The sequence below is a fragment of the Aethalodelphis obliquidens genome, unplaced genomic scaffold, assembly GCF_003676395.1.
Source record: "Aethalodelphis obliquidens isolate GAN/ISIS:26980383/991018 unplaced genomic scaffold, ASM367639v1 scaffold52, whole genome shotgun sequence".
Lineage (NCBI taxonomy): Eukaryota > Metazoa > Chordata > Mammalia > Artiodactyla > Delphinidae > Aethalodelphis > Aethalodelphis obliquidens.
Window position 1 is genome coordinate 14,915,022 of NW_020837996.1, and position 13,587 is coordinate 14,928,608.

Below are 13,587 nucleotides of genomic sequence, written 5' to 3' on the forward strand. Positions count from 1 at the left end.
CCCTCCCTCCCCCCGCAATCCCTACGCCCTTCCCCATCTTCCCCATCCTCCTCCAGGCTGACTGGAATGCCAGCAAGGAAGCTGAGAGATGGGCAGTCATTAAAGATCATCAACTATAGAGCTCTTCACCAGGCAGGATTATGTTTAATAGACAGCAAGAGTATTCCTGCTGGCTCCTGTTAAGTTTCATCAAAAGTGTGCCTAATTAAATTCTTCAATTAATTATGCTCTTCTGCATTACAAATTTTGATCAAATTGATTTAATTTGGTGCAGGGAGAGATGTTCCTTCACATGCAAAGTGAACCCGTCTGAGATTAGGTTCTGTGCCCAGAAGCCTCTTGGGATCCCTCTAATCTGGATTGCCTTTACCCTCCTGCATCCTGGGAATTGGTGAATCGCAGGTGGCTCAGGGAATTGGCAATTGTTGCTCTGCCCACATCTGCAAGAGCTGTCCTGAAGCCACAAAGAAGCTGACAGCTGTCTTCCCCCACCCCCTCCCCCCTCTCAGCCTCCCTTTCCTCCTCTGCTTTAAGAAACACCCCCATCTTGGGAAAAATCGCACCCAATCTGTCAGTGAAATATGCTGTGGGACTGAAGTTCTGGCAATCTGTTTCCACTCTGGAGACAAATCTCAGCTTGTTAGTGGCCTTACAGAGAACTTTAGAGCGTCCTTAGTTCACAGAGCCCCAAAGCAAACAGTGCCCCCATCACCCAGGCCAAGGCATTCTCCCCCTCCTTCCACTTACGGTCAAAAGTCCTGCCAAGACTCAACTTCCCAACCCTTCTTTCTCCTTTCCAGGGTCCTACACTCCATCCTATAAGGCCCTGAGACCTGACATCCCCCAGGCAACCCCCTCCACCATATAGCCACTCGGCAGCCAGACCTTCCTGATGGTCTCACCCTCATCAAAACATCCCTATGTGGGGCCCCACTCACTCCCTAGGGCTTCTCCTATTAATTGACTAGCCAATCTGATGATCAAATTTCTTCCCAAACAACAAAAGCAATAACAACAAAAATTTTTTTTTAAAAAAATGCTCCTTACTGCATAAGCCAAAGTGCGAGCTCCCTTCCATGTGGGTGTACCCGGGGTTAATTTGTCCTATGTAAAGCCACAGACTAAACGCTCCCTGTCATCCTACAGAGTCAGTTTTACTCAGAAATAATTTAAACTCTTATTTGTATACTGCAGAATAAACTAGAAAATTCACACGATGTATTAAGACAGAAGAGGAGACTTGAAAGGTAAGCCTTTTGGGGGCTGCAGCCCCAGGCCCCTTAGGTCTCAGTCAATTACCTCCATCTTGGGCAAAGAAGCATAGCATACATGGTCCTGGTGATGCCTTTCTCACCATGGTTAATGCGCGCCCCCTCACTAGGACCTCTGACACCAGAAGACTCTTACTTAAAGTGTGTCCATCCCCCCGGGAAGAATGCCTAAATCTACTTCTGCCTCGTCCTCTCCCTTCAACTCGATTCGGAAATTGTCAACTGCTTGATTGGACATTTTCATTTGCATGGTCTGCCACAGCCTTGAAATGAACTTGCCTACAATTCTAAACCTACCATTTCCTGCCAGTACCATCAAACCTGCTCTCCCTTGTCATTCCCCAGTTTCTCCTAATGGGGCCCCAATTTTCCCAGGCACTGAGTGGGGGGAAACATAGCAGACATCCTCAACATCATCCATCAAATAAGTAAATAAATAAATAGGAGTTGCTTTTAGTGTTGTTATTTCAAAACCATCGCATGACGAATCCTTACTTGTTCTTTAATGGGTAAATAGATTAGATCTTAGCGTTGTTGTTTTTTTTTAAACAAATATGCTTTTGGTTCGTGATTCTTTTTGAGCATGCACTCCATAATAGTTTAGAACTAGATGTTTCAACCCAACTTAATAATCCTCTATCCCCTAAGCAAGGCCATTGCCAAGTCCTGTCAGCACACAGTAGGGCTCAACAAATGCTAGGTGTTAATAGAAATAATAATAAATAAAAATATATCATAACATGGTAAAAGATGTCAGTGGATGGTATGCAGTTAGCTGCCAAGCGAGCAAGGAGAGAAGGCTAGGAAAGCAGAGAGAGAGCTGATAGGTCAGGAGAGAGTGGTCCCTCCCACCCCGACCATGTGGTGAGACGTACCATCCAGGGAAATTTAGGAAGGTAGCCAGGAGACTTTGAGGCCTGCTTGTGAGACAGACAAACCAGCTTCCCCAGAGCTTGTGGTTTATGCTTCTTTAGCAAGATGATGCTGACTGGAGAGCAGAATCCAATGGAAGGAGAGTCATGCTAGGGCAATGGCTGGTGTGGCACAAAGCCAGAAGGCCTGAAATGAAAAGTATAAAAGGCATTACAGAGGAGGCACTCAAGAATTTATGTAGTGAATTAATTATAACAATATCTTAATGGCTAAAACATTTATTGAGAGCTTGCTCTGGGCTGAGCAGCATTTAAGTGTTGTACAGGCATTACTTGTTTAATCCCTGCCATGGTCTGGAAAGGATCTTTTATTACGCTGATTTGATAGATGTGAAATGAACCTCAGAAAGGTTAAGTAATTTGTGCAAGGTTGCACAGCTAGAAAGTGGTGGAGTTAGGGTCTGAATCCAGAGCCTGAGTGTTTCATCCTCAAATTTTTCTTCCTCCTACTTAAATGTCTGCATTTTTATTTGAATTTCCTCTTTCTTCCTCTAACAATGTTACAACTCCACACTCAGTAAACTCTTTGAAGGCAGAGGTAGGGTCTCAGAGTTCTTCAAATTCTTCTCAATGCCTCACCCAATGCCTTCTATAGTAAATACTTAATAAATATGATTCATTTATTGATAGAAATATTTGTTAATGGCACAACGTTGAGAAAATCAGGCACTGTAACAAACAGGGGAAAACTTTCTAGAAAGGATCACTCAGTCTTATCTGGTGAAGCCTGTGTACTATCAACAGGCTGTACGCAACAGTCTCTCCTGGCCCACACAGCACTGCTGGTTTTGTTGCCTGGGACCCTCTTTTCTTACCTTCCCCCTTTTCCTGGTTTATTCCCTCCTGTACTATAGACCTCAGCATAGATGCCTCTTCCTCCAGGAAGACTTCCCCGATTCCCCCCAAATTTGGATTAGAAGCTCCCACAAAATCTTATACTTCTCCCATCACAACATTTATCCCACTGCATTACAATTATCTAGTTCACTCTTCAGTCTTTCCCAAGTAGATCATAAGCTTGTTGAAAATAGGGTTGTCCTCACTACCTAGCACATGGTATATATTTTTTAATATATATATATTCTATATACATACATACACTGAGTATACTATATACTTGTTGAATATATATTTATTGAAATAGTTGTAATGAGAGTTCTCTTATCTCACCCAAATCAAGGTCAATATGCCCCAAATCTTCAAGGCACAGTGGAGGAGCAGTGAACACAAATTTCCCTATTTCACAGTTTTGTCTAAGCCAGGACTCGCATTCTCTCAGGATATACCAAGGAGAAAAAGTGATGGAAAGAAGCTGGAAAGGTAGACAAGTTTACTGGCCTCATCTACAAGACAGCCCCAGTTACCCGGGCTTTGTGATTTGGGGCAAGTTCCATACCCTCTCAAAGTTTAGGTGAGGAAGTGGTGAAGCACTCTGCCTCCCTCATGGGATTGTTGTAAAGATTCATTAAGACGTAAAACAGAACAGTGCCTGGCACACAGTATCTGCCCAGCAAGTGTCAGATGCTGTTATAATTTTATAGCATCAACTGGTATTTGAGTGTGAGATTTTCCATTTTTACTCATACGGAGTAACTCTGCCTGGACACTTTAATGTCATTGGTATATTATTATGTAATTAATATACACAAGTAATATTGCCCGTAATACATGCAATTAATTAAATGTTTGGAGATGCAGATGTCTTGGAAACAAAGTCAAATTGATTAAACCCAGCTGGTCTAACTGACCACAAGTGTGGTCTGACTGGCTACATGAAGCAGCCAGGCTTTGGCCAGACCAGAGGATTCATCAACAGTCTCAGATCCCTGGCTCGGCAATAGTTCTCACTCCTCAGCACCTTTCCAATCCAGTTCACAAAGCTGAAAATTAAAACAAGTTAATAAGAACCATAAAATTTTGATACCAACAAATGTTCTTAAATTTTACTCAGCCATAAAGCTATTTACGACAGGAGAGTAGAAAGTTTCCCTCTAATTTTTTAAGCTGTGAGCAGCAACATGAACAAACAATGCAGACTGTACATTCAAGAACAAAGTTTGGAACTGTGATCAAATACATCAACAACAAAAAGCAAATCTGACATATTTAATGATAAATCTTTTTATTGTGCTGTGCAGTAATTAGACAAAATGAAAAGTTCACGTAATGGCTGTAATTATTTAGTCATATTACTTTCATGCTGTCAAACCAAACTTTCATGGATTTTCTCTTTCTATTTTGTTAGTTATTCTGCATTTATAAAAAGCCCCTGTGTTGACTATTTTCTCTGATGCTACTTAAGATTTCAATGGACTCCTCATTGCACGAAGGCATAATTAGACATAAGCACACACCCACATGTTGGAAGATAGAGATCTAGGACCCGAGTCTCCATGTCCTGAGCTCCTGCATGCTTCTCTGGCTCAGGGCAATAGCTCCTGAGACCACCTATTTTCCAGCCTGTGAGGTCCAAACCTTCCCCTGTACCTCTCATTCTCTCCTGAGATAAGAGTTTCTGAATAAGAAGATTGCTATAGTCCCCTTTCCATAGAAGGATCATTAACCTCATTTGATGATGTTAGCTGCCCTAACAAATAGAACCCTAATTACAAATAGATCACAGCTTATTATGTTACATAATGGCTGTAACGTAATACTCGTGTATTTCTGCTCACTTAACAACCCAAGGCAGGTATCCCTGTTTGTCATGAGACTCTCTTCCACCCAGTGATTTGAGGACCCAGAACTCCTTCTATCTTGTGGCTTCACTGTTCCCTAAAGCTTTGTCTTCATTGTCTGCACTCATCTAGCAAAAGAGAAGAGCATGGATGAGATCTCGCTACTTCATAAAAACTTTGACCCTGACATTGCACCCATCACTGTCATCAGAACTTGGCCACATAATCACACACCCAATTTCAAGGGAGACTCCGAAATGAGATCAAGTTATTTGCTCAGGAAAAAGAAACAGGTTTTGATGTACAGCTTGCAATCTCCACCCTTCCTGAAATCAGTGTGGAAATGAGGAGGTAGAGTCAGCAAACCAGATGTAGAATTGGGGGGGTGGGGGGATGAAATGATATAGCAGGGAAAATAAAACAAGAAGCTATAAAGTTCATTACTGGAGAAACTGGGGAAATATGAATTTTTCCTGTACAATAGTATTATATTAATGCTAAATTTCCCAAGTGTGATAATTATGTTGTGGTTATGGAGGAGAATGACCTTACTCTTAGATGGTGGCTCCCAAAATACTCAGGGGTGAAGTACCACTGATGGCTTCAACTTACTCTCAAATGCTCCTCCAAGTGCACATACAGAAAGAGAGGGAGAGGGAGAGAAAGAAGGAGAGGGGGAGGGGGAGAGAGAAGGAGAGAGAAAGGGAGAGCTCAAATGTGCTTAAATGTTAACAATCTGTGATTCCTGATGAAGCCTATTCAAGGAGCAAAAGCCTGTAGGTATGACATAGGCCAGGAAGGACACAGTATGCTGAAGACAGGAAACCGGGCCAGGGTCGCTGGAGTATAAAATGCCCAGCAGTGAGGGCAGGAGATGAGCCCAGAGAAAGGTCAAGATCATGACAGGGTTTGCATAGTGTGAGGCTTGACTTTATCTTGCAGCCAATGAGGACACATTTAAGGGCAGGCAGGGATAGATCTGGTGGGTCTTTTAGGTAGAATGTGCTCAGGGAAGATTTAAGGGGAACAATTCTGGATGAAGTGATGCAGTTTCATTCACTTAACAATTTCAGGTGCCAGCCCTGTGCTAGAGGCTATAGATATGCAGTACCGGGATAGCCACTGGATATGCGGAAGAGCGAAATCAAGATGTGGTTCCTGCCTTCTTGGAGGTTAGGGTCTAGTGAGTGGAGACACACATAAAGTAATAATTGTAAGAACAAGTGTAAAATTACAGCTGTGACAAGAGTTAGGAAGGAGATGTTCGTGATGCCCTAGGAATCTGTGATGGCTGCACTTAGTTTGGTCAGGGAAAGCAGCATCTCCAAGAAACTGGTGTTTGAGATAAGACTCATAGAATGAAAAGGAGTTATTTAGGGAAAACTGTATCAGGCAGAGGAAATAGCATGAATAAAGGCTCTTTGGTTGGAAGGAGCATGGCATATTTGACTAAAAGAAAGACCAGAGTGGCTAGGAGGCAGTGAGTGAAAAAAAGTATGCCTGATGAGATTGGAGAGACACACAGTCACCAGCCCTTGTAGTGCCTTGTAAGCCATGTTAATGGATTTTGACCTTTACCCCATGTGCACTGGGAAGCCATTCAGAGCATGTAAGCGTGTGAGTGCTGAGGGAGGGATAAGTGACATAATCCTGTAGCTGCACAGTGGAGAATGGGTTATACTATAAATTTCGGCAGACCAGTGAGGAGGGATGATAAGAGATGGAGAAAGGGGATGGAGCCAAGAAATCCTTAGATCACGAAGTAAGTATAATTTGGTGTTTGGTGTTTGATTGGAAATGCCACAGTTATGGGGTGGAAATTGACAAAACCAGGTGATGGTGTTATCAAGTGAAAGAGAGAATACTGAAGAGGAAGCTCATGACAACCACAGGGAATTCAGATTGAGACAGGATGTGTTTGGGATGCCAAGTAGAGCTATCTAGCAGAGGATTAGATAAATATCTGAAATTTAGGAAGTAGTGACTTGGGGGTACTCAACATTTAGATTTAGATTGAGGTGATGTCAATGCCACAAGTACACCATCTTTTAAAGTCAGAGAAGACAGAGCCCATTTCAGATATAGGGAATCAAAGTTCAGAGAGAGACAAAAATAACCAGGAGACTATGGTATAACAAGAAGTTGGGTGTAGGGAGATTCAGACTGTCAAACGTCCAGCATGTCACTAGAAAATAGGAACTGAGGAACATCCAGGACCATGGTGATTAAGAATATCATTGCGCACCTCAATAACAACAGTTTCAGCAGAGTGATGGGGTAGAAGTCAGAAACCAGCTACATTAGAGTATAGGAAAAAAAGACAGTGGGCAGAAATCACTCTTGGGGGTAGTTTAGATGACAGAGGTCATAGAGAGATTTGACAGTGGCCATGGGGATTTGGGGTCTGGATTGGAGGCATTTAATTCTATCACTCACTCACCACACTTATCTTGAGTATATTTTAGTTGTCAGTCATGAAACAGATACACAGGTCTTCCCTGGTGGCGCAACGGTTAAGAATCTACCTGCCAATGCAGGGGACACGGGTTCGAGCCCTGGTCCAGGAAGATCTCACGTGATGCATAGCAACTAAGCCCATGCGCCACAACTACTGAGCCTGCACTCTAGAGCCCGTGAGCCACAGCTATTGAGCCTGTGTGCCACAATTACTGAAGGCTGTGCGCCTAAAGCCTGTGCTCTACAACAAGAGAAGCCATGGCAATGAGAAGCCTGCACACCGCAACGAAGAGTAGCCCCCGCTCGCCACAACTAGAGAAAAGCCCATGCGCAGCAACGAAGACCCAGCACAGCCAAAAGTAAATTAATCTTAAAAAAAAGAAAGAAAGAAATAGACACACAAAAAACTAAGTCAGAACACCGCCCTCAAGAAGTATGTGTGCTGAGTGATTTTCAAACTCCATTCCATGGAACCCTGGGTTCTGGGGACACCATTGTGGGAGGGGAATCAGGAAAGGCTGAGCTCGTGGACTCTGTGACTCATATCCCTCCCCGTATCACCCCTTATCTTTCTCGTGGGCGTCTACATTTAAAACATTCTTTACAAAAATGCACTCTGTCGCCAAGTGAAAAGTTTATAAAGTAGTGCTCTGGGGGATACAACATTCTAGACCAGGGGTCAGCAACCTTTCTGCAAAGGAGCAGATAGCACATATTTTGGGTGTTGTGAACCATACGGTCTGCTCTAACGACTCTGCTGATGTAGAGTAAAAGCAGCTTTAGACAATAGGAATGGGCATGGCTCTGTTCCAATAAAACTTTATTTACGAAAACAGGAGGCAGATGACAGTTTGTTGACCCTTGTTCAAGATGTTGACGAGATGCAGCATGACTTTTCAGCTGATTATTCCTGAAAGTATTTCTATAAGACATAGGCTATCATAAAAGTGTAACTATGTTTTGGCCCCTCAGTTTTGCTAGTTTCCAGCATTCTCTGACCCTTAGCTGCCTGACTTCGCAGTCATACCAACTGAAGGGTCTGTCACCTCCCATCCCCTACTGAAGATTGCTACATTAGTCTTTTTCTCAACCCTGCCCACCCCATTTATCTTCTCAATCTACTGTCCATTTTATTTTTCCTCTCAATTTAAAAGAAGGAAGTTAAAGAAAAATATCGTTCCCTCAAACCAAACAAAAACAATCTTTCAAAATGTTGGGTGAAGACACACTGCCCTCATCAAACCCAGTACGCATGAAATGAGTTTTCATTAATGTTACTTTAGGGGAACATCCGCTTTGAGAATTCTGATACGATGAGCCCCATGTCACACCAGAAATCCGTAAACAGAAAAGCAGGGCTCCCTGAGTCAGGCCCTGGCCAGAAGGGAGGCTGCTAGCTCCCTGCAAAAGGAACTGGCGGTATTTAGGAAATCCATGGCAGCCATCTCAGATCAGAGTCGAGGTCGACACTCTCCGGAGCTGCGTAATAAAGTGACGAAAGGCCAGAGGAAGGAGACCTTCCACTTGCAGAAACACCCTGTTGCCCTATTTTGAAAAGTAAAGGAAGGGAGAGTACAGGAGTGAGAGTGAAGGAGTCTAGGAATCAGTCTGACTGGCATGAAAGCCTGCTGGCCTGGCTTGTGATGGCTACACAGGCTGGGGGGCAGGGATCCTTTCCCCAATATTATCCTGGCTGACCTGGTGCTGATGACTCATATTCCTCTACTGGAATTTTTCTAGGAATGCTTTGACAGAATGCTTTGATAAAATGATAAAATGCAAAAAATCTGTTTAAAAACAAAAGTTGAGTCTTAAGAGTGCCAGAACATACCAACACCATCATGGAAAGCGCCCTGGGGACAGGTAGCTTAAGAACTGGCAGGAGGGGAACCTGCCAGTTGATAAAGGGTGATGATTCTGGAGCAGAGGTCAAAGGCTGCGGTAATGTGCAGCCAGACCCGCCAGGGGCCAGGTAAAAAGAGTGGACGGGATAGAGGAGAAGGGTGGGAGATAAAGGAGAGGGAGGATAAGGGTACAAAGACACAGTTCATTCTTAGGCCACAGGAAGTAAGGAAAAGGCCTGCAAGATCACATTCAACTCGCAGGCCCCCAACAACTTCCATTATTACCATGCCCAGTGACTCCCCTACTTTTAATATAATACAAATGATCTCTGGCATTATTAAAATGGCAGATTCCCTCCTACAATCCTGGAGACTCTGATTCAGAATGGAGCTCCAGAATCTTCCCTTTTTATGCATGCAGCTGGCAATTCTGAAAACCACTGCCTTCCAGGTTGTGACAACTGTGTTTGGCATCAGCCATTACAATGCACCGGGCTTCCTTTGGTTCACTGAGCAAAGGTGCTTTGGTCTGGGGATGCTGAGTGTGAGTATGCCATCATTAGACTGAAGGGGGAAAACACTGCCTCTTTATAAAAATATTGTGACTTCTAATATGTAATGTTTTATAAAGTTATTTCTCATGTGATCCTCCTGACCCAGTGAGGTAAACAGGGTGTGAATTATAGGCCCCATTCTACAGATGAGGCACTGAGCCTCCCAGTGACATTTGCCCAAGGTCACATGGCTAATAAATGACAGGGTAAGGACCGGAAACTGAACCTTCTGATACCTTATCTGTTATCTCTTCTCTCCATCCCACTACTCCTCACTGCCCCACCCAGAATCCTCATGCCTGGCAGACTGAGGCCACAGAGTTAGCAGTTAGCTGACTCAGGTTGCAATTGGCCCCGCAACTTATAAACTTATTAATATCACACTTTAATGCAGCAGTAGCAGGTTAGAACCACCCAGGCTTCTGTTCAACATGCAGATGCCCTGGCTCCAGTCTAAATGTGCTCAGTCAGGACCTGTGAGGGTGGGGCCTGGGAATCTGCAGTTTTGTAAAAGCGCTCCAGGTGATTCTGATGCTGAAATGTTTGTGACCCAATGCAACAAACTAAGTAAAGCAAAATCAACTCTCGACTGGACTCATTACCCAGGGAATGGTTTTCTCAGCATTTAGATTCTGTCCCCACTTTCACTCCCACCCTCAATTCTACATTTTCCCATTGTTTTGTTCATTAGCAGCATCTCTGAAGGGAAGAGAGAGGCATTATAATCTGGGTTAGCCTTTCAATTTGGGAGTGCCTCTGATGGTTTCTGCATAAGAAGACAGAAATTCTTCTCTCCCCTACCCCAAAATCAGGCGCAGTCTGTCAGAAACCTTAGAGGGGAAGGATATTGTTTAGAAACCTGATTAAACACACACCTGGCATGATTGCTCATTCTGTGAGGGTTCTGCATGGAAAAGATCAACACGCTCTCAAAATAGAATCTAGAGATACAAAGGAATCTGCAATAGCCTCACGTATTTGTGCACAATGCAATGTATCTCCTGGTATTTTTATTACCAATCAGAAGAGGCTTGTCACAGTCAGCCATCTGCTTGAGTCAATGCCCGGCTGCAGTGGCTGTGCCTTAGAGAAGGAACACTGAAATCAAAGCCTAGACTCATGAAGAGTCACAAAGCAGGGAGCCAACAGTGCCCTGCAAGCGACACCCTTCAGTGTCCTGAAGGACCCAGTCATATCCTACGTCAGGAAAACTCTCCTACACGCTTGGATTTTTAAAGAGAACAAGCGGCTGTGACATCAGGTGGAAGCTATTATATTTGTTCTCATGGAAATGTTCAATATTTCAAAGTGGTCTCTGCAGTCCCATTAAAATTACAGACTCCCCCCCAACCACCGCCCAACCCGTGCCACTGCTTTTCCACATTCTAGCACAGGCTTCTGAAAGAAAAAAATGTGAGTGAGCTAGCATGGGATTTTTCTCCAGAGTCAAAGAAATCCTGATCTTACATCACAGAAATCATCTTATTTTTTCCTATTCTTTTTTTTCTTTCAATCAATGTATAAAATCCTTTCATGCCAATAAAAAATTTTCTGAATCTGAGATTACTGTCTGACTACGAAGTTAATAAAACGATTTAAACTCTTTTTTCCACATCTAATCCTGACACTGAAGGTTTAGGGAGCAGAAAGCAAAGACTTGCCAAACCAAGGGCTCTCCTAGTACACTGCACCGATGAAGATCTATAGCCTAAAGTAAAGGCTGTAAGAAAACAGGATTTTTAAAAATTTGTAATTCAACCAGCACCAAGGAGAAAGGTGTTTGGAGTTGGGGATCACCACAGAAAACAGATTAGGAAAAAATTATTCTGAGATCTGGAAACAAAGGTGAGCAGGTCCCTCCCCCACCCCGCCCCGTGCCCCTTGCCCCAAATAATAAGGGGTAGCGTTTTGAAAGATAAAGAAAAAGAACAAATGGCCCGTTGTTAACCAGAATGTAGGCAAGTTTTTGCAAATATACTGTCTATCATGGAGCACAGTGATGATCTCAGAGGGTCCTTAATCCATCATGTAAATGTTACTTGGCATTTGCTCTGGGTAAATCAAGGACAAAGTAGGTGAGGGAACATAACAGCTATTTCTCTAGAAAATTATCCGAGATTTGTGGGAGGAGGTCAAGGAACAAGCAGAGGGAGGGTCGGCATATTTCAGGGAAATGGCTGGCCCTGCATATGAAAACACACCATTGACGGAATCTGTTCTCAAGCCAACTTGGAGCCAGCCACAGAACTCAAGCTTGATGGCCGGGCTGATACCAGTAACTGTAGCTGCTGTTTCCTATACTTCTCCAGCCATCACAGCTAGGAGTGCTTCACATTTGTGCAGCCATAACCCTGAAACCTCTGTACAGCCAGAGAAGTTTTCTATTTGTCTCTTTTCCTTTTTAAAAAAAGGACTCCAAAGTCTATTTCAAGCTAACAGATAGATTTAATCATTCATTATTATCATCATCATCATCATCATTTCTTTGTGGTAATCATCAAGAAGCAAAAGACTAGAATGCAAAATATCAACTGTGTAATTTTAATTGTTTTCAAAGGAAGAGAAAATAAATGTCAGGTCCAACAAGGTCATGTACCCTTCAGCAAATAATTGTCTCCACAAGAAGCTTTTGATGTATTGAAACTGAAGTAGATTCTTAATGCCTTTCATTTACAGAGAGGAACTCAAGCCTCTGTAGCATTCTATAGTTTAGAGTCTAAAGCAAGCCCCCCCAGGCATTAGTCACTCTTTCTGGGTAATATCTAAATATAGGAATGGTCTTTCCAGCTACCCTTTGTAGTTGAAAATATGATGATAGAGGTGCCTTCTAATGTCCATTTCATAGATTCTCTGTGACCCTATTTTTTCTTTTCTTCTCCAAACTCTCATGTTTGGGGGTAAGGAAGAACCTTATATTAAAGGTTAAGAAAATTGGACTATGTTTCCTGACCTGTAGCTAAAACAAGATTTTTTGGTACTGTATAAACAGAAACCCACTCAGACAAAAATAAAATAGAGGGAGTTTATTATAGGAGTGCAGGAATGAAACCCTGAGAAAGAAAGTTCAAGAGGAATGTTCATGGGCTCAAGTGGAACCAGCAAATGGAAAGCCATTGGACACCAGGGTTACTGTCTCCAGAATGCCACATTCTCTTGTGTCTGTACCCATCTGCAGTGGATTCATCCTCTTCCTCTGGTCAGACTTTTTCCACACGCCATGGCACCATGGCAAAGATGGCTGCTCTATAGGCCTCAAGTTCAAATAACAATCAGAGACTGACTAGTGCCTCTCAGGATCAATTACAGATTCCCTGGAGAGGAAATTAGATGGCCTAAGGTGGGGGCTGGTGTCTACCTCTGTTCCAATAACTAGGACGAAGGAGCAGAGTAGTGTAGTACAAACATGGCTTCTGGGACCCACCAATTTAACATGCAGCAGTGCTCCAGAATGGGGGGGCCATGTGCAAGGTAGAGACCCCCAAAAGAACCTACTACAACCTATTACTAACTTCTTTCCTTCAACAGTTGAGGTTGAGACCTGCCTGTGACCTCAGAAATCCTGGTTTCTACTTAGGAAGCTGACACTTGAGCAAGGGACCAACACAGACAAATAAATGGAAGATTCAAGCAGCATGGTAAGTACTATGTTTCAAATAATCATAGATCAGGATTGCTCAGCACTCTCGACATTTTGGGTTGGCTACATTCTTGGTTGTGGAAGAGGAACGGTTGCCCTATGGATTGTAGGATGCTCAGTATCCTTGGCCTCTACTCATTAAATGCTCATAGCACCCTGCCCCAACACCAGTTGTGACAACCAAAAATGTCTCCAAACATTGCCACTGTCTCCC

At 43.3% G+C, this 13,587-nt stretch overlaps 1 protein-coding gene across 1 annotated transcript in view; it reads right to left on the reverse strand.

Moving 5' to 3' along the window:
• ADRA1B (adrenoceptor alpha 1B) overlaps nucleotides 1–13,587 on the reverse strand; it is a 617,540-nt gene that overhangs the window by 336,805 nt on the left and 267,148 nt on the right. Inside the window, exon 13 of the mRNA XM_027084407.1 lies at nucleotides 2,147–2,330. The gene's annotated coding sequence lies outside the window, so the exon portion shown is untranslated. The remainder of the gene's footprint in view (nucleotides 1–2,146; nucleotides 2,331–13,587) is intronic.